Source organism: Eptatretus burgeri, chromosome 2 (genome assembly GCF_056783735.1).
Source record: "Eptatretus burgeri isolate ZD-2024b chromosome 2, Ebu_testis_v1, whole genome shotgun sequence".
NCBI lineage: Eukaryota > Metazoa > Chordata > Myxini > Myxiniformes > Myxinidae > Eptatretus > Eptatretus burgeri.
In genome coordinates, this window is record NC_140962.1 from 76,777,936 (window position 1) to 76,800,580 (window position 22,645).

General features: G+C 44.2%; 1 long non-coding RNA gene across 1 annotated transcript in view; it reads left to right on the forward strand.

The window, feature by feature from the left end:
* LOC147032378 (uncharacterized) overlaps nucleotides 1-22,645 on the forward strand; it is an 86,577-nt gene that overhangs the window by 18,388 nt on the left and 45,544 nt on the right. Inside the window, exon 2 of the long non-coding RNA XR_015055144.1 lies at nucleotides 7,616-7,701. This is a non-coding gene — a long non-coding RNA (uncharacterized LOC147032378). The remainder of the gene's footprint in view (nucleotides 1-7,615; nucleotides 7,702-22,645) is intronic.

The window sequence follows — 22,645 nt, forward strand, 5'->3', positions numbered from 1 at the left end:
TGATGAGACAGTATGAAACTGAATTAAAGCTCCACTGCACGTCTGCCTTCCCTTCCTCTCACCTCACGCTGCCTTGCCTTCCCACACCCCTCTTCACTCTCCCTCCCAGACTTGCTCCCCCTCTCTCCTCTGTTTTTTCCCCCTCTACATACTCACTCCCCACTACCCCCCCCCCAATCACTCTCTCACTCTCACACTCTCTCACACACACACCTTCTCACTCTCTCACACTCTTACACACTCTCTCACTCCTTCACACACTCTCACACTCTCTCTCTCCCCCCTCTTACTATTCCTGTCAGCGAAATGACTCGTGGTATTTGCTAGCATTTGCTAATGAGAATAATACTCATGGAAAAGTGAACAGAAGGAAGGCAATCAAAAAACAGTCCTTAATAAATAAATGCAATCAAACTAAAAGCCCCTCACCCCTACCGATATTCGCGTCCATGGACCAAATAAACAATTGGGAAACTTAATTACCTAGGCTGGGGCCCACAGACATACCACATGAGATAGACACAGATAAGAGGCAGAAAAGACAGGAAATACCCAGGATGTACCGACAAGGCATGGTTGGCACAGTGCAGGGAGGCAGACCCATCGCGTCCCCTTTCAGGCCCAGTCAGCATGCAGCCCAGGCATGATGGAGAAATGAAAGCAGCAGGAGGAGAGGCGTGGCTGGCTTGGTGGGGCATTGTGCATTAGGACAGCCTAGTAATCACGGCGCAGCCTTCCATGGTTTGGGCTCGGACAACTCCTCCTATCGCCCCTGCTGCACACTTTTAAAGTCTCGAGCCCCCACTTGTAGCGCTGACGTGCTTTGCCCTCCCTTCTCCTTCGCTATTTGTCGGGGCCCAATCTGGGGTTGGTCGGTGGTGTGACCCCTCAGTAACTCTTCACTCCAATATTCCGAGGTGATGGGCTGTGACTGACGGCACCTATGCCATTCTCCCGCCAAAACTCGCGACGTAAGGCTTAGCTAGTGCTTCAAAAGAACATAAAACATACATTACATTGGGAAAAACACTAAAAATGGGGTCAAAAGGGTTGATAATTTTAGACAGACATTGGGAAAGGAAGGAGCGCCCTACGTCAAAAATCAACGCCGTGAGACGTCTGTCCAGACATGTAAGTCAGCTTGCTATTGTGTGCAGTCTGTGGCTGCTGGTTGCATTGTTTCCTGGGGGTGCGGCTGTGCCGCTGATGCAGTGCCCTCTCATCAGTACACTGGTACTCATTCCACCGACCTCAGAAGGGTGACAGGCTGAGTCAACCCCACCTGGTGTTCAACAGGAAGCAGGTGCCCAAGCTCAATATGCTAAGATCTTAAGCCAACCACCTTGACCGGAAAGCCAACACCAGGCTTTTGACATGTAAGTAACAAATATCTAATTAGAGAGTTCATAGAACACGATACTCTGCACAGTGTTCAGGTGTATGCTTCAATGTTAATCCAATAATGATTTTAAAGATCGTTAAAAAAAAAAAATCCAAAAGTTTAGTGGTACCATATTGAAGCAGTCTTATACACCAACCATTCTTATACACCACCCTGTAGAACATGTCCAAGTACTGCAAAACTGGGGGCTCTTGGAAGTACTTCAAAGGTGATTTATGGTCTACAGTGTTCAAGTAGATAATTCAATTTATATCAAATAAAGTTTGTAGAAGTCATAGAAACAAATTCATTCTGGGTTTTACCGCAGCTTAACACAGCATCTATTATTACATTACATCACCCGATCTAACACGTTACATTAGTTATTCATGCCTGTTGTTTGGGTCCTTTATAACATCCGTAAATACAGTAAGTTTACTGTTTGGAATGATTTTCAATTTAGTTTGACTGCCAGGCAGGCAGACAGAGTAAATGTATTATCTCACTCCTCTCTGCACATGTGTGATCAGGACAAATTCAATGCCAAAGTAAGGTAAAACAAGAAACTTGTCTTCCTATTCATTTTGAGGTTCATGTTCAAAATGTAACATTCGATTTATATAAGTTGTTCCTCGATGATAAACTGATAAGATGGACAGAGGGAAGGCCAGACATGAACAAATTGTTTAACCCCATTTTATGCTTAGCATGCCTGCCCACACGATATGCAAATAACACGATTGATTACTTTACGCTTGCTCTAGACATTCACTTTAAGGAAATAACTACTCTATTTTACACATTATTAACCCCAAGGAGCAATTTCCGCAACAATATGTAAGCAAGACTGAGGATGTGATGGTGTGAAAAGGTGGGAGTGACATCTTGCCCTCCCCTACTTCGACCAATGAAGGGATTATTGAAAGACGATACTTTGTTTTGCATTATTCACTGCTATGTCGGCCACTTTAAGAATATTTTAACCCCACAAACAAGCACATTGTGGCAGAGTCACTTTCCTGCGTGAAGGCTTCACTGTACGGTTGTTCCAAAAAGACCCTGACAACTTTGGTCGTTAATATATTTAGAACCATAAATGATACAACGATACACTTTGGTTTATATGATACAGGAACTCGTATCATTTTGTGCACTTCATCAATACACTTCAATGTGAGCTCCGTTTGTCGCGCACAGGACATCAAGACAGTACACGAGTTCTTGCCATGTTTGACTCAGCATGTTTACGTCCACCAGTGCACACGCAGCTGTGATCCCATAATGGAGATCCTGCAGGTTTGCCACCTTGGTGTTGTCGACAACATCTTTGACAAACCCACACAGAAAAGAAAAATCAAGGGGGGTTATGTCTGGTGATCGTGGGGGCCAGGCGGTTGGTCCATCTTGGCCAATCCAGCGACCTGGAAATTTTTCATTCAGGACAGCTCAAACGACGAAGGCCCAATGAGGGAGAGCACCATCCTGTTGAAAAATGATATCGGGTTGCAGGTCTTCAATCTGTGCGAAGGCCAATCCTTCCAACATGTTCATGTAAATTGTTGAGGTCACTGTATCGTCCACAAAGAAAAGTGCAAACATGCTGAGCTGAACATGGCAAGAACTCATGGACCACCTTGATGTCCTGCTCGCAACAAACGGAGCCCACATTGAAGTGCGTTGTGGTGTGCACAAAACTTTATGAGTTTTAGTATATCACATAAACCAAAGGGTATCGTCGTATCATTTGTGGTTCCATCTATATTAACAATCAAATTTGTCCGGGTCTTTTTGGAACACCATGTATATCCCCGATAATTGATAGTCATTTCTTCATCGATATCGAGAGACCGAGTCACAGAAATAGATTGTTTGAAGAACACTTTGTTCGTAAAACCTGAATGGAATGTCCATGGTATCCGCAAAGATTCCATGTGGCCGCGAGAGCGTAAACGACATACATGTACTTGCAATGAGTTCAATTGGATTGTGGAAATTAGATCGAGTTAAATTATTCGTGTTAAATCGCAGCTGTGTTTTATTCGCCTCTATCCGACTTTAAAAGCTTTCAAATGACCGTACTTGGTTGCTAAACTATAGACTAATGGAGAGTTTTTGAGTTTACATTAAGTGTGAATGAAACTTGTACCTTTGGTGTTGCATTGATCCTGTAATTATCCTCATTCCATTTGCCTTCACCGGCCCATAATTAAAACTCAGTGACCTGTCATACTTCTAATTACTTTAAACATTTGCTTCCTACGGGAGCGGCCAGGAAGGGTCTTATTATTATCCTCATTATTATTAAATGTAAATAATTTAAATCTTATTGTAACGCTATTATCCTTATTGTTCCTGATGTTATTAACCTTGCCAGAGGAGAGGGTATTGCATTTGGGTCCGTTTGTTTGTTTGTTACTTGTGAAAAATCAAAGATATTTCAAGTGCGTTGGTTGGTCGTGTGTAGTATGACAAAAATTAAAAATTTTCATCATATGTCGGTCTGTGTTGTTACTTGCAAAATCGAAGATTTTTTTCAAGTATATTGGTCAGTCGATTTTGTTATTCTTTCTCTCTCTCTCTCTCTCTCTCTCTCTCTCTCTCTCTCTCTCTCTCTCTCTCTCTCTCTCTCTCTCTCTCTCTCTCTCTCTCTCTCTCTCTCTCTCTCTCTCTCTCTCTCTCTCTCTCTCTCTCTCTCTCTCTCTCTCTCTCTCTCTCTCTCTCTCTCTCTCTCTCTCTCTCTCTCTCTCTCTCTCTCTCTCTCTCTCTCTCTCTCTCTCTCTCTCTCTCTCTCTCTCTCTCTCTCTCTCTCTCTCTCTCTCTCTCTCTCTCTCTCTCTCTCTCTCTCTCTCTCTCTCTCTCTCTCTCTCTCTCTCTCTCTCTCTCTCTCTCTCTCTCTCTCTCTCTCTCTCTCTCTCTCTCTCTCTCTCTCTCTCTCTCTCTCTCTCTCTCTCTCTCTCTCTCTCTGACAGGTCACAATTCTAAACCGATCATCGTGAAACTTTACCAAGTTGTAGAGTTTGTCTCAACTGAGAAGCCTTTTGATTTTGAGATCAAGTGTCAAAGGTCATCTTGATGTCAAATTTCTGAAATAGTTATTTTTCATCTGATTGACTTGAAATTTGAACAACACTCGCATATTGCATCCCTGAATTGGGAAACCAACTACTTTTGAGGTCAAAAGGTCGAAGGTAAACTCAAGGTCAAACTTCTAAAATCATCAATTTCAATCTGAAAAAAGAATCAATTTTCATCCGATTGACCTTTTTTTTGTCTTTTTTTGGGGGACACATTGTCGAGGCTCATATGAGAGCTAACACACAACACACAGCAAGAGGGGGGGGGCATGAGAAAAGAGGGGTGGGAGAGGGAAGGATAAAACAGTGGGGAACAGACATTCGGAAATCTGTAGAAGGGAGAGGGATGGGGCGGGGAACTTGCGGTATTCAAGGTGGACACTATAGGCACTTTCAGGAAGGAAAGCAGGGAATTTGAAGGTGTGGGTTTGGGGTGGATTGACAGAGGTAGAAAAGATTGAGGTTTTGGATGGGGGGAGATAGGCCTGGAGGGAAGAATTGGATTGAAGAGAGTGTGGGAGTTTATTCCAAAGGTGGGGAAAAAGAGGAATGAAAGAGTGAAGGTGAGCAGTGATTTGTGATTTTTGTAGTTTTACCAGAAGGGGGTTGCTGGCGGACCTTGAGCGCCCTGCGGAAATATAGGGGGGGGAGACATATCGCAGATGGGGAGAGGGGTGCGAGATCGGAGAGCAGACGGGAGAAGACAGAAAAACCACTGACCTGCCTGCGGTGAGAGAGTGAGAGGCCCAAAGACTCGGCCTCATCACCAGAGATACCAATGATCCTAAATGCCTTGGTTTCCACAGCATGAAGCCGAGAAAGGTGAGATGCAGGAGCACCAGCCCAGATGGGAGAGCAGTACTCCATCAGGCTGCAGACGAAAGCTTTGTATGTGGTCAGGAGCTCAGGTGGGCCGAGGAAGGACTTTGCACGACGGAGGATTCCCAATCGGCGAGACCTGAACTTTGATTCAGATTGTCAATTTTAATCTTAAATAAATGGACAATTTGATGTATCTGTGACAAACTTTGGAGAGGGTGGCGGGGGGGGGGGGGTGGATTTTGCAAGTATCGGCTCGGCATTACATCTTTTTCTTGTTCGTCTGTTTTTCTGTGAGTGTGATAAGTTGCGAACACTTTCAGCTCTCTTCGTAAAACTGTACTAGAGGATTTTGAAGGCCAAAAGTGAGGCTGTCAATGTTTTTTGACTATTTATGTCAAAGGTCAAGGTGATAGTGACGTCAATTTTTCATCATACCTGTCAGGCTACCCACCTGGCACCTTCTTGTTCTGTCTGTTTGTATGTCGATCACCTGCAGGTCACAATTTTAAACTGACATTCACGAATCTTCACCAAATGTTAGAGTTCATCATATGCCAGAAGCATATTAATTTTGAGTTCAAACGGTCAACATAGACCAAAGGTCAACAACTTCGGTCGGATTTCTAAAATCCTCAATTTTCATCTGATTGACGTGAAATTTGAAGAGGATTTGCATATTTGGTCATTAAATTCAACCACAAATTACTTTTTGAGGTCAACATAAGCCAAAGGTCAACCAACATCGGCCAAAAGTCAACATCTGAGGTGAAATTTCTAAAATCCTCAATTTTTATTCAATCGACTTGAAATTTGAACAGGAATTGCATATCAGGTCACTGACTTCTACCATCAATTATTTTTGAGGTCTAATGATCAAAAAGTCAACATCGGACGTATTTCTAAAATTGTCAATTTTCATCCAATTGAATTGAAATTTGAAGAGGATTTGCGGATTTGGTCATTTAATTCACCCACCAATTATTTTAAAGGTCAAATTTGTTTTGGAGATTTCGCAAGTATCGTGCGATGTACGACATCTTTCTTGTTTGTTTGTTTGGCCACAAAGAACAGGAGGAGGTGTATTAATTAGCCCGTGCTCAAGCGGGGTTAAGCAATCGGTCGTGTACGTGTCTGCATTTTGTTAAAAGAATACATCGAAAACTGTTCATCGGAGGAAATTGAAACTTTAGCACATGTTATATGACCATTTGATATCGTGCAGATTGAGCGTATAACAAAAATTGTAAAAGAATAATTTCGACACATTTACCGCAGAATATGCAGATTCGTTTACCACACTTGATCCGGATGGAGTGTGGCCAACACTCCTGTGTTCATTTACATCATTACGTCATTACCACGATTGTGATTATGTAAATTGTTCCCACAGTAGTTTATTTTACAAGGGAAGGTGTCACCGTCCATGGCAACGGCATGCCATGGAATCACCCTGAATGGCTTGGAGGGAGACACAAAATAAAGTTGCCTCCAGTGTTTTATCATCACAATCATTCTTTATAAGAAACAGAAAACATGAAGGAATAATTACGGGTCCCTATTAAGTCCGGGCCCTATTAAGACCCTGTTGACCCCATTAGACCCCTAAAACACCAAGATCCATTCATATCCCCTTACCACCCCTTAGGTCCGACAGAACCTATTGCGCCCTTTAGAACCATTTAGACCTCTAAGACCCTTTATATCCTGTTAAGCCTTTTAAAACCATAATGCCCATATACCCCATTAGACCCTTTAGAATCCCTAAGACTCCTTTCTACCCTTTTAGACCTTAACACCTTTCAGACCTTTTAATACCCTTTAGACGTGGGAAGGCTCCGTTCCACCTTGTGTAACACACACACACACACACACACACACACACACACACACACACACACACACACACACACACACACACACACACACACACACACACTTCTCCTTTTAACAAAAGATACAAAAATCTGGTATTTTTGTTTTGGCTATGGAACCAAACAAGCAATATATTGGTAACAGCTATGACAGCTCCCCTTCCTCCCCCACACATGATTAATAGTTTCATATAATCATTCTTATCATCTATGATCCTTCTCATGGGGGTGGAGGGGGGTAATGCACTCCTGTTGGCATCAAATGTTAATTTTTGACAACTGGTTGGGCTATCTTCTGGGATGTTTTAATTGGTTGTAAAAAAAAATGCTGTTGCCATTTTTTCTGACCAGTTTCTGACACCTTTCTCTGTTTGGCTGTCAGGGACCGAATAGTTGAACAAAATACAGCAACACAATGCTGAAGTAGTTAGAAGTCGTAAGTCGGGCGACTTGTTTTTGGACTGCAGGCACCACAACGGGAAGCTCCCCCACCATTCGATGCAGGGTCAACTTTACACCTTTCCAGTCCTGGGCTCTGGGCAACTGGGCAAACGTAAGTGGAAATTCATTTAAAAATTGTTTTCTTTTATTATTTTATTCTTTATTATTCTTTTTTTTTTGTCAAAGTCGATGCTCATAGATGAATATTTGCTCAAAAAGTGATTCATTGATCCTTTTATTTGGAAGATGTCTCCACAACTTTGTCAAAAACTTTATACCTTTCCAGGTGTCGGGTCTGGGAAAGCCATAATATGAACAGTAAGACACACAACTTGCAAAGCTCGTGAAGCTCATAAAATCATGAGAATAAAAAGAATAAGCTTACCTCTGCCAAAGGAATCGAAGCAGTAATCCAATCTTGAAGATGCTTAAAACCACTAAAGAAGTCAATGTGAGAAGTCGATTCGAACAGGAAAAGCTCACAGGAGGAAATTAAATGCAGAAACACATTTATACATGGCAGTGGGATGGAATAATGTCAACAATAATCCAGCTTGATTGACTTCCCCCTCCCACCCTCCAAGTTTAGAATTAGATATTAGGACCTATTGTCGAGCTAATGAGGTGAGGCAAACCCTGAAGACTGGAAAGGAAGTGTAATGGTAGGAAGCATTTCCCTTGAACCTGAATTAAATATTTTTATATTTATGCCATGGAATTGTAAATTATTTGTAAGTTAGTATGTATAGGAGCATACAAACAGGCTCATGCAAAGAAAAATAAATATTAATATTATATAGCACAACAACAACCTTGCCGGGTCTCCCAGACCCCGGTGGCTGTAAAGGAAGGGTTGTATTATGAATTAACCTTTTCCATCGAACCTGAATGAATTTTTTTTTTCATATTTATCTCATTGAATTAGTTGTAAGTTAGAGGAGCATACATACAAGTGGGCTTATGCAAATAAAATAATTATTTTATAACATAGTTATACAGTGGCAATACAACAACCTTGCCGGGTCCCCAAGACTGCCTTGCATCTCAGGGTCAAAAGTAAATAATGACCTTGGACAAATTTCAAACTACACGGATTTAAAATCGGGTCATACTAAACACCGCCCAAAGTCGTCTGGAGATGCCTGGAGATTTCTTTTGTTTTTTAGCAGTCAGAACTGCTGTTAAGCTCAATTCCGCTGTTCAAGTTTTGAGGTTAAGGGTTTGTAGAGCGTATCACGTTTCTTTTAAAACGTGAGTGGTAATTAAATAAATTAAAGTTACGAACACCATCCGGGAATTAAATAAATTAAACAAAGTTCCAAATACCACATCTCCGGACTTCTCCGGGCAGGTGTTCATAACTTTATTTAATTTATTTAACTTCCAAACTCCTCAGGACGGTGTTCGTAACTTTATTTATTTTGTTTAACTTCCAAACTTCTCCGGGTGGTGTTCGTAACTTTATTTCATTTCCACTCACGTTTTGAAACTAAAATGCAATACGTTCTACAATCTCTTAACAGCAGAATTTAAATTTAAACAGCTTGGAATTGAGCTCAACAGCAGTTCTGAGTGTTTAAAAAAAAAGAATGTCTCCAGGCGTTCGAGCATTTCTGGGCATTTCCAGACATCTCTGGGTAGTGCTGAGTGTGACCGTTAATCTCTGCTTGAGATAATTCCACATTGCTATTTGGGCGGTGCATAAGTTAACAGACCACTGTCCCGATCGATGAGGCCGATCTTCACAAAGCCGTCACACCGATCGACTCAAAATCCTTTAAACTGTCGCTTTGGTACTTGGACAATGAAGGAAACACATATAAGGAGTGCATAGTGATTGTGAACATGACAGCAGTGAGCACCAACGCAATGTGGCAGCTGTAAGATTGAAATCTGTCTCCAAACCACCTCACCACCCAAGGTCCTCAACCACACATAACAAACACCCTCCTCTGCCATCAATCCCATAATTCAAAGCAAAAGGGAAAATTGCTATGTTGTGATTACATATTCTTTTGTTTGTGGGGTAGATGAAGGGATTTCATAAAAAGACAGCATTGTGTATAGTTGCTTGGCTTTTGCACGTGTAGGAGACATCTCGGTGTAACTAAGTAGGGAGATTGTGAGCTTAAGTGTTACGTGTAAGTACACGGGGGGGGGGGGGCGTGCTAATTAGATAGGGATTAGGGATAATTTCCCCAATATGTAATAGCCCCTCTGTGACTTTTCCCTATATTTTTATATTTCAAAATCGCCAATAAAGTTGGGGAAACACGTCCCTAAATCAACTACAAGTGGGCAGAAAGCCGTCTTCAAAGGGTGACAACAGGCAAAGTCACGCCCCCAAGGTGTGTTGTCAGATGCATAAAGAAGAAGAGGGCGTAGAGGTGAGTAGTCCAGGAGGAAGGATGCACGCAGTGGAGGGACTTGGAGAACATTGAGGAACTTGGTTTTGTTCTCGGCACGCCGAAGGCTGCACGATTCTCGTATTTGTGCTGGTGAATTTGTGGTGTGCTGGGCAAGGCACTGGCCATTGGCAGTCCAACTCGGAGATTGTCTCATGGTGTGGACCATTGTTGTGAATGGACCGAGTGTGGGAGAGGAACGTCGGCATATTCACTCTGGAGAATAAACTACTGCGTGGTTCGTGAGCCATGACGTCAAGTGCCATCTCCGCGCTGCCTGACGTACGGCTTGGCGCCATTTTGTTGGGCGCGTCTACCAGCACCTCAATTCCATGTTCCATAAAGACCATCTGGACCAAGCTAAGTGCCAAAATAAAGGAGGGATTTTTCTTTGGTTCATTTTCCCTTTGCCTCTATTCAAGTCTGTGTGGAGGCACCTCAATTAGAATTAGATTTAGGTTACTTCACATTTTTATTTCATCAATATAATTTGAATTATTGTCATTGTACATATTTAATAGCTGTTATTAAATTATTATTTAGTTGATTTGATTTGGTCGTGTCCGTGTATTTGTGCCGGTCTGGTACATCGCTTAGCTGTTTTCCTGCGTGCTCATTAATCTCCAAGAGTCTCGGCTGGAGGCCTCCAAGGGAGAAGTTTGGCCATCCATCCAGGAAAGGGTTAAAACCCTCCTGGCCACGACAATATTCATTACCTCATTAAAATAGTTGAATATTTAGCTCTTCATGCCATTAACTCTATTCATGGAAAGCACGATCGAAGCAGAACGTAGATATCTGACAGGTCATGGTTTATTACGGTCCGTCGTTTGTCTTTCCGCGTAATTTTTAGCTCACCTGGAACGTAGTTCGTCCGTCCCGTTCAGAAACACATGCAACTTTTTCTCTGAAACTACGCACATGATTTCAATGAAACTTGACCACAACCTTCGTCACCCAGTATGTACCAAAGTTTGTTCATGGCATTAAAAATAATAATAATAATAATATTTTTCAAAAAAAATCAGGCCCTGAGGGGGTCTACGGGGGTTTGCCCTCCAAAATAGGTATTTGCTTTCTTCTCAAACTAAACACACAATTCCGACGAAACTTGACGACAACCTTCATCACCCGTGATGTACCAAAGTTTGTTCACAAAATTAAAAATAAAAATAAAAATCGGGGTCTAAGGAGTTGTTTGGGGGTGTTTCCACCCAAGCTATGTATTTGTTTTCTTCTCTGAAACTATACATACAATTTCGATGAAACTTCACCACAACCTTCAGCACCAATGTTGTACCAAATTTTGTTCACAGTATTAAAAATATCAGGCCCTAAAGTGGTCTACTCGGGGTTATCCTCCAAAAAATGCATTTCCTTTCTTCTCAGAAACTACACAATGAAAATTCATCACAACCTTCATCACCCGTAATGTACCAAAGCTTGTTAATGACATTAATAACAAATTGAGGTCTAAGAGGGTGTATTGGGTGGAGGGAAGGGGTGAGTGGCCCCCCAAAATATGTATTTGCTTCTTCTCCGAAACTGCACAAACACAATTTCCATGAAACTTGAGCACAATCTTTATCACTCGTGATGTACCAAGTTTGTTCGTGCTATTTAAAACAAATCGGGGTCGAGGGGAGTTTATGGGGGTGGTGGGATTGCCCCCAAAATAGGTATTTGCTATAATATTTGCTTTTACATTTTTAGCTATCATACAAGCCTCGACAATATTGTTGCGGTTCTGAAAACCGCATGCCTCTAAGGCAATGGCACCCAACATACAGTGTCCCCCAGACAGTAATTTTGTTAGTATACGTGCAGTTAGACCTTCCTCTCGTGTATAATGGGTTAACGGGATGAAGTGCATTGTGTGGATCTTATCGCGAGGTCTAATTGGTTCACTAGTCAGTATGTGACCACCATATTCATTATGGGTGTGTGTCTGTCTGTTTGTCTGTCCCGAGCATAGTTCCGTGGGTTTTGATCCGATCCTGATAAAATTTGGGTGGGAGGTTTATATCATGATCTAGTTGTGTTTTCATGAGAATGGGCAAGCTGCGCCAATTATTGGCGGAGCCACGCCCAAAAACCATGTGTTTTTAGGGGGTAGCCGGTTTCAAGTTACATCTTCTCCGAGGGGGTTTGTCGAATCTGGCAGGGGTTTCAGTATTTGGTTAGCCCAATGGCACCTGCATAGCCCCACAGAGGTCGAATTTTCATTTTCGTCCCAAGGTCAAGGTCACAAGGTCACGAACTTAGAAAATGTCAAAAAAAATCAATAAATTGGGCATCGAGCTTCTAGGGTTTTCAACTGTTTCGAATGAAAGTTAGTATGCAAGTAGTGCTATTCTAATACTACAACTTTCATCATTTACGTTTTTTCCAATTCCCGCCAGTTTGCCCGTGGCGTCCCCTCGAAGGTCAAAATATAAAAAAGGCGAACCGTGTACATTGCTCGTGAACCATCGCCGTCTCCAGACTTGTTCTATCTCTATCTTCATTCCAATCTTTTCCTTCAATCCATGATGCAAGGCGAAGCAGGTGCAAATGCACGAAAACAGACACACACGCAGCCCGTGATAACCTCCACCTACACTGAACAGGACGTGCGCTGCGTGTCCTTTCATTCAGTTCTACGCACTGATTTGCAACGGCGTCTCACCCTCGACCTTCGCTCGCCACCTCAGCCACCAATATCTCCCGTAAATGTTCGAGGTCATCCCGCGCATCCTCGCGCCTCCGCCTCGATTCAGTCGCCACCAAGCAGAGGCGTGCTGCACTGCCCAGTCTGCTCGGGCCGCATGTCGTGTGGACGGAACAAGCACATTAACCAGCGCCAACCGCAGAGCGCCGGGGGTGCCCGAACGGGCATGCACAACTGACACGACCCTCGGCTAGTCGCCGGAACACGGCCCGGGAGTTTGGTGCAAGGCGATTCATGTCACGGTGTTTGGTGCAAGTCAATTCCACAGCTTGGCCATGTTGCGCCGGATGTACGAATGGGCCCACTTCCAGCCGAAGGAGCCTGGCAGCACGAGTCCGGGGGGCAATAGGAGCGCACGATTCAGGTGACGTCGCGTCGCTTCAGGTCATCACCCCACCCTACATCACAGAGCTTATAAAAGGTGGATCGCGAATCCGTTCGCTCTGGATCTCTGCATTCGCCTGCTCACTCCGCCTTACTCGCCTGCTGACTCCACCCTTACTTGCCTGCTGACTCCGCTTTCCTCGCCTGCTGGGTCCGCCTACTCCACCCGCCTTACTCGCCCACTTATCCGCCCTCCTTACCTGCCTGCTCCACCCACTCTCTGGACCAGACCGGTGCACGTACTTCCACGAGTCCTAACACAGTAATTAGCAGGAGACAATGCACCGACTATCAAGGTGGGATCGCTCAGCGGAGCCTCCCTCAAAGTGTACTGGATAGCACAGTCGGCCGACTGTGCAAGGTATTGCGAGGCTGTTAACCCTCATATCCTCTCCTTCCTTCTGATCTCATCTTCGCGTGTGTGTGTGTGTGTGTGTGTGTGTGTGTGTGTGTGTGTGTGTGTGTGTGTGTGTGTGTGTGTGATGGCGCTTGTCCTGGCCTAAGTTAAGAGTGTAGAAGATATAATGTATAAGTCTGCCCTGTGTCTGCTTTCGTAAGTTGGTCGCTTTCGTTCGTCGCACCCCACAAATTCCTTGCTATCCCTTTTGTGCATAACAATAAACCCATTTACCGTGTCACATACTTTTCCTCGCCTGATTGTTAATAAATCACACCATTTTAAAGCCTTTTTCCCTGAGCAGGGGTCAGCCTTTTCCGGCCCCAATCATGGTACCCTTTTTTGTGGCAATGTTTTTTACGGCCGAATGCCCTTCCTGACGCCAACCCATAGTCGCCTTCGACATGCAGGGATAATTACCAGTATACTGGTGCTCATTTCACCGACCTTCAGAAGGATGACAGGTTGAGTCAACCCCCCTGATGTTAATTCAGTGGCCAGCGGGGCTCGAACTCAGGACCTCGAGGATCCCAAGCCACCACCCAAACCACGAAGCAAACACCAGGCTCTGATCGTTAATAAATGCTTGTATAGAAATGTTCCCAGCTCGTTTTCGTCTTTTCCTTCATTGATCCAGCATGGTCCGTATCCTAGCCTAGCCGAGATGTTATCTTCCAACGATCCGTTCTTCAAGCCGGCATGTCCTTGGCAGTTACGCTCGGCTGCATCTGATCCGGTAAGGTGACCCAGTTTGAACAAAACGTACTGAGGGCATGTCCCCCCCCCGGTAATTAGATTTCTTAACTATTTTAGGTAACCAGTTAATTTTAGACGGAGGACCCAAGGTCACGTGGTTGAGTTATTAGCGTTCACGGTCGATTCGCGACCCGCCACGTCACGGAGTTATCTGTGTGCGACGGCCTGCGATTCCAGAGAGTCTGGTGGGAACCTGAGGTTGCCTTCCCCTCCCCCCCCTCGTGTTCTTCTCGCCCCGACCCTGGGTCCGCAACAATATTTATACAAAAAAAACAAACATTGGTTCGTTGGTACATTTTGCTGATTCCATCCCATGTTGACTTCCTCCTCAGTTTCATTATTCTACCAGGTAAGCGCCCAGCGGTATTGCACCAATTTTTCAATAAATGATAATGAGTAGCCTCATTGTGTTAATAAATTTGGGTTAATAAATGATCATAAATTAATTATATTCTTTGTGAAGCATCTTAAATCTGCAGAAAAGTTACAATTGTGGGTGGAGTTAAGGCAGCTGTCCAACCAATCGGTGAGAAGGATTGTTATGGGCACACACACACACACACACACACACACACACACACACACACACACACACACACACACACACACACACACACACACACTTATATATGATTTGCGGTTAGTTACTGATTTATGACATAATTAGCAGAGCCAACCCGTCTCTTCGCTGATTGAACAATTAGTCGTCCTGTTTGCCAAAAATTATGAGCGAGAAGGAGAAGGAAGGCAAGACAAATGTAGCCGTGCATAGAGTGAGCATGAACAGTGGGACTGGCAGTTGCTCTTCGTACACCCGCATTTTATCGGATGTGTTACAGCATGTGGAGCAGGAAGTTCAATTGTTGGGGTTGTCACTGGTCCACCTCTCTCCACTTTCCATCCGTACTCCGTGGCTGGTGGTAGATGCGGCTCAGGGACATAGTTTTTGAAGCACACCGTGACTTGGTAATGGGCTTGTGCGATCACTTCCTTCAAAGCTCCTCATGTGGGTGATAACCTCTGGGCTTATGACTGTTTCTTTGTGAAAAGCATCCAATTTAGATCTGCAACATCTGTTATGATGGTACCGGGCTCGTGAAGCTGGCATACAAATGCCTCGATGGCTCCTTCTGTTGCAGCTGTCAGATTGCTGGAGGATTTCAGGACAGCAAATGCAGATATCATCTCGGCAGAACACTTATTTAGTGCCTGCCAACACTTGAGCTTGCCCTCCCTCGCAAACCTGCCTCCAGTTGATCAGCTCCAGTGAAAGCATATATGCTTGTTAAGGCCGCAGCTTTGGAGGCACTGAGGGCATGGATTTTTGGTCGAGGCAAAAATAACATTCCTTTCCTGTAGTAACTCTCTGCAGACTACTGTAATAGGACCGGTTACCAACTATAGTATATGAGAGTACAACTTTCATATACTATAGTTCTAAATGTAGCATTTTTGCCTGGATCCAGCATGGTTTCCCATGAATTATTCCCTGTGCCAGTGACGAAGTAGGTATCCCTGCAGAGCTGGTGGTATCATTGGACTGGAAGGACAAGCACATCAGTGTCAGGTGACTGGTTGTGCAGTTCTGTGGCTCATCTAACATCATCCAGGCTGTTATCATCCTGGTGTCAGCTTCTTCTTGTGAGCTTTGAAGGTGGTGCACATCTACATGATTCAAGAAGAAACCCTGCCTTGCCATAACAGTGAAGGTCTCAGACATCTCAAAGTTGTGGAGAACTTTCTGAGCGAGGTAAACAGTTAGCTCGTCCTTGGTGCTGCTACTAGACAGAAACTGTTTGGCAAATACCTTCCCTATTGGTGTGCCATCTTCCACATGGTATGTATTCGCTGATGCATCGCATCGCAGTCTCTGGTCTTGCTGTCCAGTATGGTGGTGAAGTGGTCAGCCCACTCAGCACAAGTCTTGATCCACATTGGTTTCCCCATTACCTATACCACAGCCATGCCATCTATGACAGTCAACTTATTGGATGGCAATCGAACATCACTAGTTGTGGCGGGGTCTGGTTGCTGACAATCTTTAGTCATAGTTTGCTTGGGCAGCTCCTCAAGTATGGCCCTCATCTGGATTTTGTCTATACATGCATGTTCGAAGTTTCCCAGTCATTGCAAACAAGACCCATGGTAGTGAGGTGAACTCATGTTGGCCAACGGCTTTCTTCACATTGATTTCCGGTCGGGAATGGGTAACAATCAGCATGCATGCAAACAGTGTCTGATCATCCTTCAGTGCCACTACCTAGTCAGTCCGTTTATGTTTCACTGCTTTTCTTGCACTCTTCCACATCCTGAGTTGAACCTTCTTCTTCATTCTGAGCCAGGCACTGACAATGTAATTTATGATGTGCTCTTCAACATTTGCAGTGTCCTTCTAACTGGCCAATCTCATATTGGTTGCACACATCTTGCTGCACTTGTGGTGGCATGACAACTTTGGTGAAATCAGGTCTCACATCTCATATATCATGGTGTTTGTGAATGAATCCATTTACATTATTCAGCCGAAGAATGGTTTCCTCCTGCCTAGACCATAAAGCTGTTGACAACTCGTGATGTTCTCTCCGTCTAGCTGTTGTTGGAGAACCAGCCATCTGGTGTGCTTATTCTGCAAGCCGACCATGCTCTGGCGCTGTCAGAAAGAATCTCTCATGAGCACTGCCATTCTGGGTAATTCCCACAAGACCTCTCGTGATCTTCATGATTCAATTGATGTGCTTATGAGTGTGATCCACACTGACTGCACAGAAAGGTATCTGGTTGTTGTTGACTGTGAAGTTCCCAGCCATGAACTCTTGATGTACTATGTCTGGATTGGTAGTCAGCAGGGCAGTCACTCTGTAAAGTACAGTGGCACAAGCCATGCTTATTTCTGCTCGTCATGGGAAAATAAGTATCCCACAGGCTGTCACCTGTTGCATGGATAAATACATACATCAATAGCATTATCTGCATGTAATGCCGCACAAATTTGAAGAGTGGACTTCTGGCTTCATTCATCTTGTCGAACTGTGCCATGGTCTGGAGAACATTGGTGGACTCAAAGGTAGCTAACATGGTCACTTGCTCCATGGTCGTCTCCACTCAGTTATGTTGGGCACAGCTTTTGCCAACATGTTCTTCCGAATTGACACATAGGCCCCTGATGTGAGGATGCTCTACAAAGAATGCTTCTACATGGAGGACATAGAGAGCTTTGGTTGTCGTATTGTGTGCTTTGCTTCAATTATATCTGTCTTGTCATGGTAGAACCATAGATGTCTGCCTCACGCTAAGCTTCATGCAGTTCGCTGTCTTATAAAGCATTGCCAGCTGCCCTCAGTGCACAGTGTGTATCCCACCCAGTCTCAGCACCCATTTCCCCTTGCAGTCATCCCGACTCATCTCGAGCTGCTTTGCTCGCTTGTACAAGGCCGTGTCCAAAGTGATCACCATTCTTTCTGTCAAGGCCCATAACCATGCAGTTGATCTGCTATGTCTGCTTTAAGACTGTCAACAGTGTTTGCGATTCATGGCAGGCACTGCTACCAAAGGAAGGGCAGCAACTTCTGTCACAGGTTTTTCAGAGGCTATGAATGAGTTGTCAGCAGTCAAGGTCAGGATGTTGTGCCTTGTGGTCTTGCTTCCAGGTGGAGTTGCTGTTTGTGTGGCATCACAGAATGCTGCATCATCATCTTCAGAGGTGCATTGGAGCAGTTGGTATTCGAGCTCTTTTGAGGGTGTGATGTCCATGGATTGGACTTCATCAACTTCATATGTGCAGGCAGTGGTGTGTGATTGCAGCTACACAGAATCCTGTGCATGAAACAACTTGAGAACATCTTCGGCTGACCCTGCTTTGAACCAGGTAAAGGTGGGACCTTTGGCAACCTGCCTGCTTAGTTCAAAGCAGGGGACAAGTTTTGGAGTAGTGAGACCCTTCAGAGAGTGGTCTCTGGTTTTGCCATGTCGCATCAGTTTGTATGTGCTCTCCTGACTGTCTCCAGCCTGTTTACACAATTGGTGCAGTGTCTTGGAGTGTCTGTTTCCCATTCGGTGTGTCTTTATTGAAGTCACTTGTCTACCGCAAAGAAGTTTGAATGCTCCCATATACATGGTTGATGGCAATTATGTCCACTGTGCTTTGGTAGCTGCTATGACTGAACTCACCAATTGTCTCTCGAGCCTTACAATCCTACTGAAGTATACAGACAGACCGAAGCCATGCAGGAATTCTAGAAGCTTCTTACTTCTGGTCGACTTGTTTTCTGCAATGTCGATGGCAAGCAGCTGAGGCCATTCAAATTGATGTCAGAACAATGCATCCATATGCCTTGGTATGTACATGACCTGACACATTGACTTGTACATTATGTTTTGGCTAATGGCGAGGAATCTTGGTTAATAGTGGATGAACGTACTTCAATCTGGAGATTCTGTCTTGGCCCCTGTAGTACCCATCTGATGAAAGAAAACATTGGGTACATGTATTTTGGCATCACTGGCATTCAGAGATCCAACAAACTCACAAGGGTATCTTGGCTGATCTGTGATGGCTTTTCACAGGATGCAGGCACTCTGAAACAGCTGGTAGATGCCCCTTTCAGCATTCTGCATCATTACTATTTTCCAAGTGGCAGCATCCCACAAGGTTATGGAGAAAACTCATTCAGACTCGTTCTGGTGTTTGGGCTTCATGAAGTGGATGTCATGTATGTGCGAGATAACTTCTTTCTTCACGCCATCTTCACACTGTCGGTAGTGCGTAGCTCGGCCATGCTATTCGAGCCATCCTTGAAGAGACTTCTCACAAGGCAGATATACTCATGCAATGATGCAATGATGCCAACGTTTGGTTCTTCTGATGCATGGAGACTATGCAGTGTCTCCCCTCCCTCTCTTTGTTTGGTGCATGCTGAACATGCTTCACCAAGCATGCCAAGTGGTACTTAATATCAATGGCATTTGCATCATCTGCACTGAAGGCTGTGCCAAGGTGACCTTTCCATGTTTCATTGTTGCTCTCTTCCACTGCATTTTGAAGCTGCTCACATGCAGTGAAGGTGGACACCTCATTAATATCTTGGCTCGGAGTGTCCTCCTGGCAGAAGAAGCACATCTCCTTATTGAAGGGAGCTGCCAATGAATATGTGAAATGGGTGTCATTTAGACCTGGCGAGGGTGCTTAGACACTTTGGGTACCATCCAAGGAGGAGGGGCAACCATGTCTTTTCTGAATTTTTTGGTTCTTTCTCTGCTGACATGCGGTCTCATAGCACACCCTGGTTAATTTGAGATGACCACTCTGACATGTTTCACTGTAGCAAGTACAGTGCCACGAAGTCTCATTGGCTCTGTTTGGTATCTGTCACTTGATCCAGTCAATGGCTGATCTCTGGAAAGTCACCATCCCGATACTGCCCTAGTTTGTGAATGAAGGTCAGAAATTTTGAAGAATCGTCAACGATGGTTCTGTTACAAGTCTTCTGCTGTCTGAGTGTTGGCATTTTGTGCAGAGCTTGAAATTAGTCTCTCGTTTCGCCATCTGTGTGGTTATAGAAGTATATTGTTCTTCCTCAGTTTTTCCATGACCCACGAACTTCGACCTCAGGTCAAGGTCGTTAAATGTCAATAGAAAAAAAGTGGCAAAAGCAGTTTTCTTGTTATTATGATTCAGCAGGATGCATTTATAATGGTTGCCAAAAATTAATGTGCAATGTCCACAGGAACCCGAATCCAATAACCCCCCCCCTCCCCCCAACGATTTGGGCCTTGTATCAACCCATGCCATCAGAATTTTGCAGGACGGATTGCAGGACAGAAAGCGAAGCTGCAAGAAATCAGCCTTTTGGGCGAAGTAAGAAAGTTCTCCAACTCTTTTGTTGTTCAAGCACAGCCCCTTCTATGGGGTACTTTTCCAAGTATTTCCAGCTTCGTTTAGAAGATTTGTGAGCCATTTGACCAAGCAATCCTTATCTCACATGCACGACATATGGAAACATGCCCCAATCAACATTGCTGCCGAGGGGGTATGCACATGCGCCCTGATCTTTCTCGAGTGGATCATTTCATTTGGAAAGTGTTGCATTCCTTTGTAAAGATGGATGTTAATTTTACAACGCCAAAAATAAATTTTTAGTTCGTCGACTCCATGGTCGACGAGCTCTTCAAACCATAATCATGTCCTTCAGTCGAGCCAGTCAGGCAGTCAGGCAGTCAGGCAGTGCGTCCCATTAACAATTTTTGCTTTTTATCCTACTCCTCCGAGGTGGCTCAATGGATCGTTTTGAAACCTGGCATGACGATTCATGACATCGACGCCCAAACACTAATGGAGCCCTTTTTTTTCAATTTCCATCCAGGTGGTGAAATAATTAACTTAAAATGTCATCACGTGAATATGACCATGCAATGATAATAATTTGCAATCAAATTAAACTAAAGTTTATCATCTTACGTCTCCCTCCAGCTGGAGATGAGCATCTGTCCCACTTGGGACTATTCATTGTATTTTGGGTGGTGACAACTCAGCTGGTATCGAAGCTCATAAAGCTTGCTTTATGAAAAAGTCCTTTCGCAACGAGAGTCGTTTTTAAATGTCCGTTCAGACATGCGACGTCAACTTTATGCATGCCATCAATCTGTGCGCGACTGCTGCCGCTACACGACTAATTGCCAAACTGCCATCCTTCTTTTATAAATGAGTTTTGCCCTTGTATTTTAAATAGACTACTTTGAGGGGCAATCTGTTACTCGAGTCAAGATTTGCTGTTTAAAATTGATGCTTTTCTGAAGCAAAATCGATAAAGGATGAATATGCATCCAATAATGAACTTGTCACGTGGACAAGAGGCTGAGACCGACGTTTCAACCACAGGGTGATCTTCAACTGGGACTATACGACGCATTCACCAAGACTTAATAAACTCCTCGAGGGAGGGAGAAGGGAGTTGATGGACGATAGGAAAGGATGAAGTAGGGATGTTGGGAGTAAGCACTGTGAGGGGGTAGTAAGGAGGATTGCGGATTATTGATCTGGATTAGATTGGAAATGATGATGACAATGACATATTCCTTTTTTTTACAGACACGTGCCTCAGCTATAACCAAATCCCCTATAACCACTGTCCAATCCCCAAACCTTTCTCATCACCGACCACATATACTTCTTTATCCTATCCCACATCACACCCCTCCCTTAAGGACTCTAGTTAGGTTTGGTGAACATGTCAGGCATAATCCCAGATGAAAATAACTCTGACTGACCTGAACATTTGTCCACACAAATTGAACCCCAACAGCCTTCTCTTCCCATAACAGATGTCCTCATTTCCTCGCTGCAGCTGATTATCTGCAACACGACATCGTCATCATTTTTAAAGTTCTCTTAATTTTGATGCCGACACAATTTTTGTTCCATTTCACGACATAGAGCCTCGACCCACATTGTGGACGCACTACATGACAGCTCTAGCTGTTAAACATCTCCCATTGATAAGCCGTCGGTGTGGTGTGTGGGATTATTGAAGACCTTGTATAACTAATACTCGATGTCATAGGGTTAGTTATGAAGACTGCACGGCCGAAGGTTATATCCCAAAAGCGCCATTTTTCCAGACAGGTGGCAGGCCCCGACGGGTCGGCATCGAGACAGAGCTGCATATGGATAACCGAACCATGGATTCTCCGCAGGAGTTCCAGCGCTCAGCCGCAGCACCAGTCGTCAAAATAAATCACATTGGACTGAGAAATTCCATGCAGACATTACTCTTTTGGCTTTTTAGATCTCCCAAATACTTTCCCAGTCGTAACATCTGCGGAGCAGACAGCACAAGGGATAGGTATTATAAATTTTGCTTAAAACATCCCGATTGTAAAAACATCTGCAGCTGTTTAGGGTTGTTCCAAGCAGTTTGAGATCCTCGAACCCAACCAAGGTAAGGTCAACCACTTACTGATGTCATTACGAATGAGGAATCCCCCAGCATTGCCAGTTTCCTGGGCGACCAATTGCTGTGATAATAGCGTCGATCCCGATAGATTTTGCTTCTGTAGCTTTAATATACCGTCAAGATGGTGAGAATTATTATTATATTAAATCATACAAAGTGTTCGAACTGAAATGCCGTGGGAAAATTGCGGGTTTAAAATCTGTGGGAAACCCTTGGGCTTTTCATTTACAGTGATGTCACGTCCAGCTGTGTTGCTACGAGAAAAACCTTCATCGTTGGCATTTTACTGAAGGATGTGGCACTGGCAGGATAGCTCAGGGGTCTGCATTGGATTCCTGACCCCACTGTGAATGGCCACCCTGCCTACCCTGGTATTCGCAGGCAGGGCATTATTGTATCAATGAGTATGCCGTCCTTCGCATGGGATATTAAACTGCGTGTCTTGTCTGCCAGCA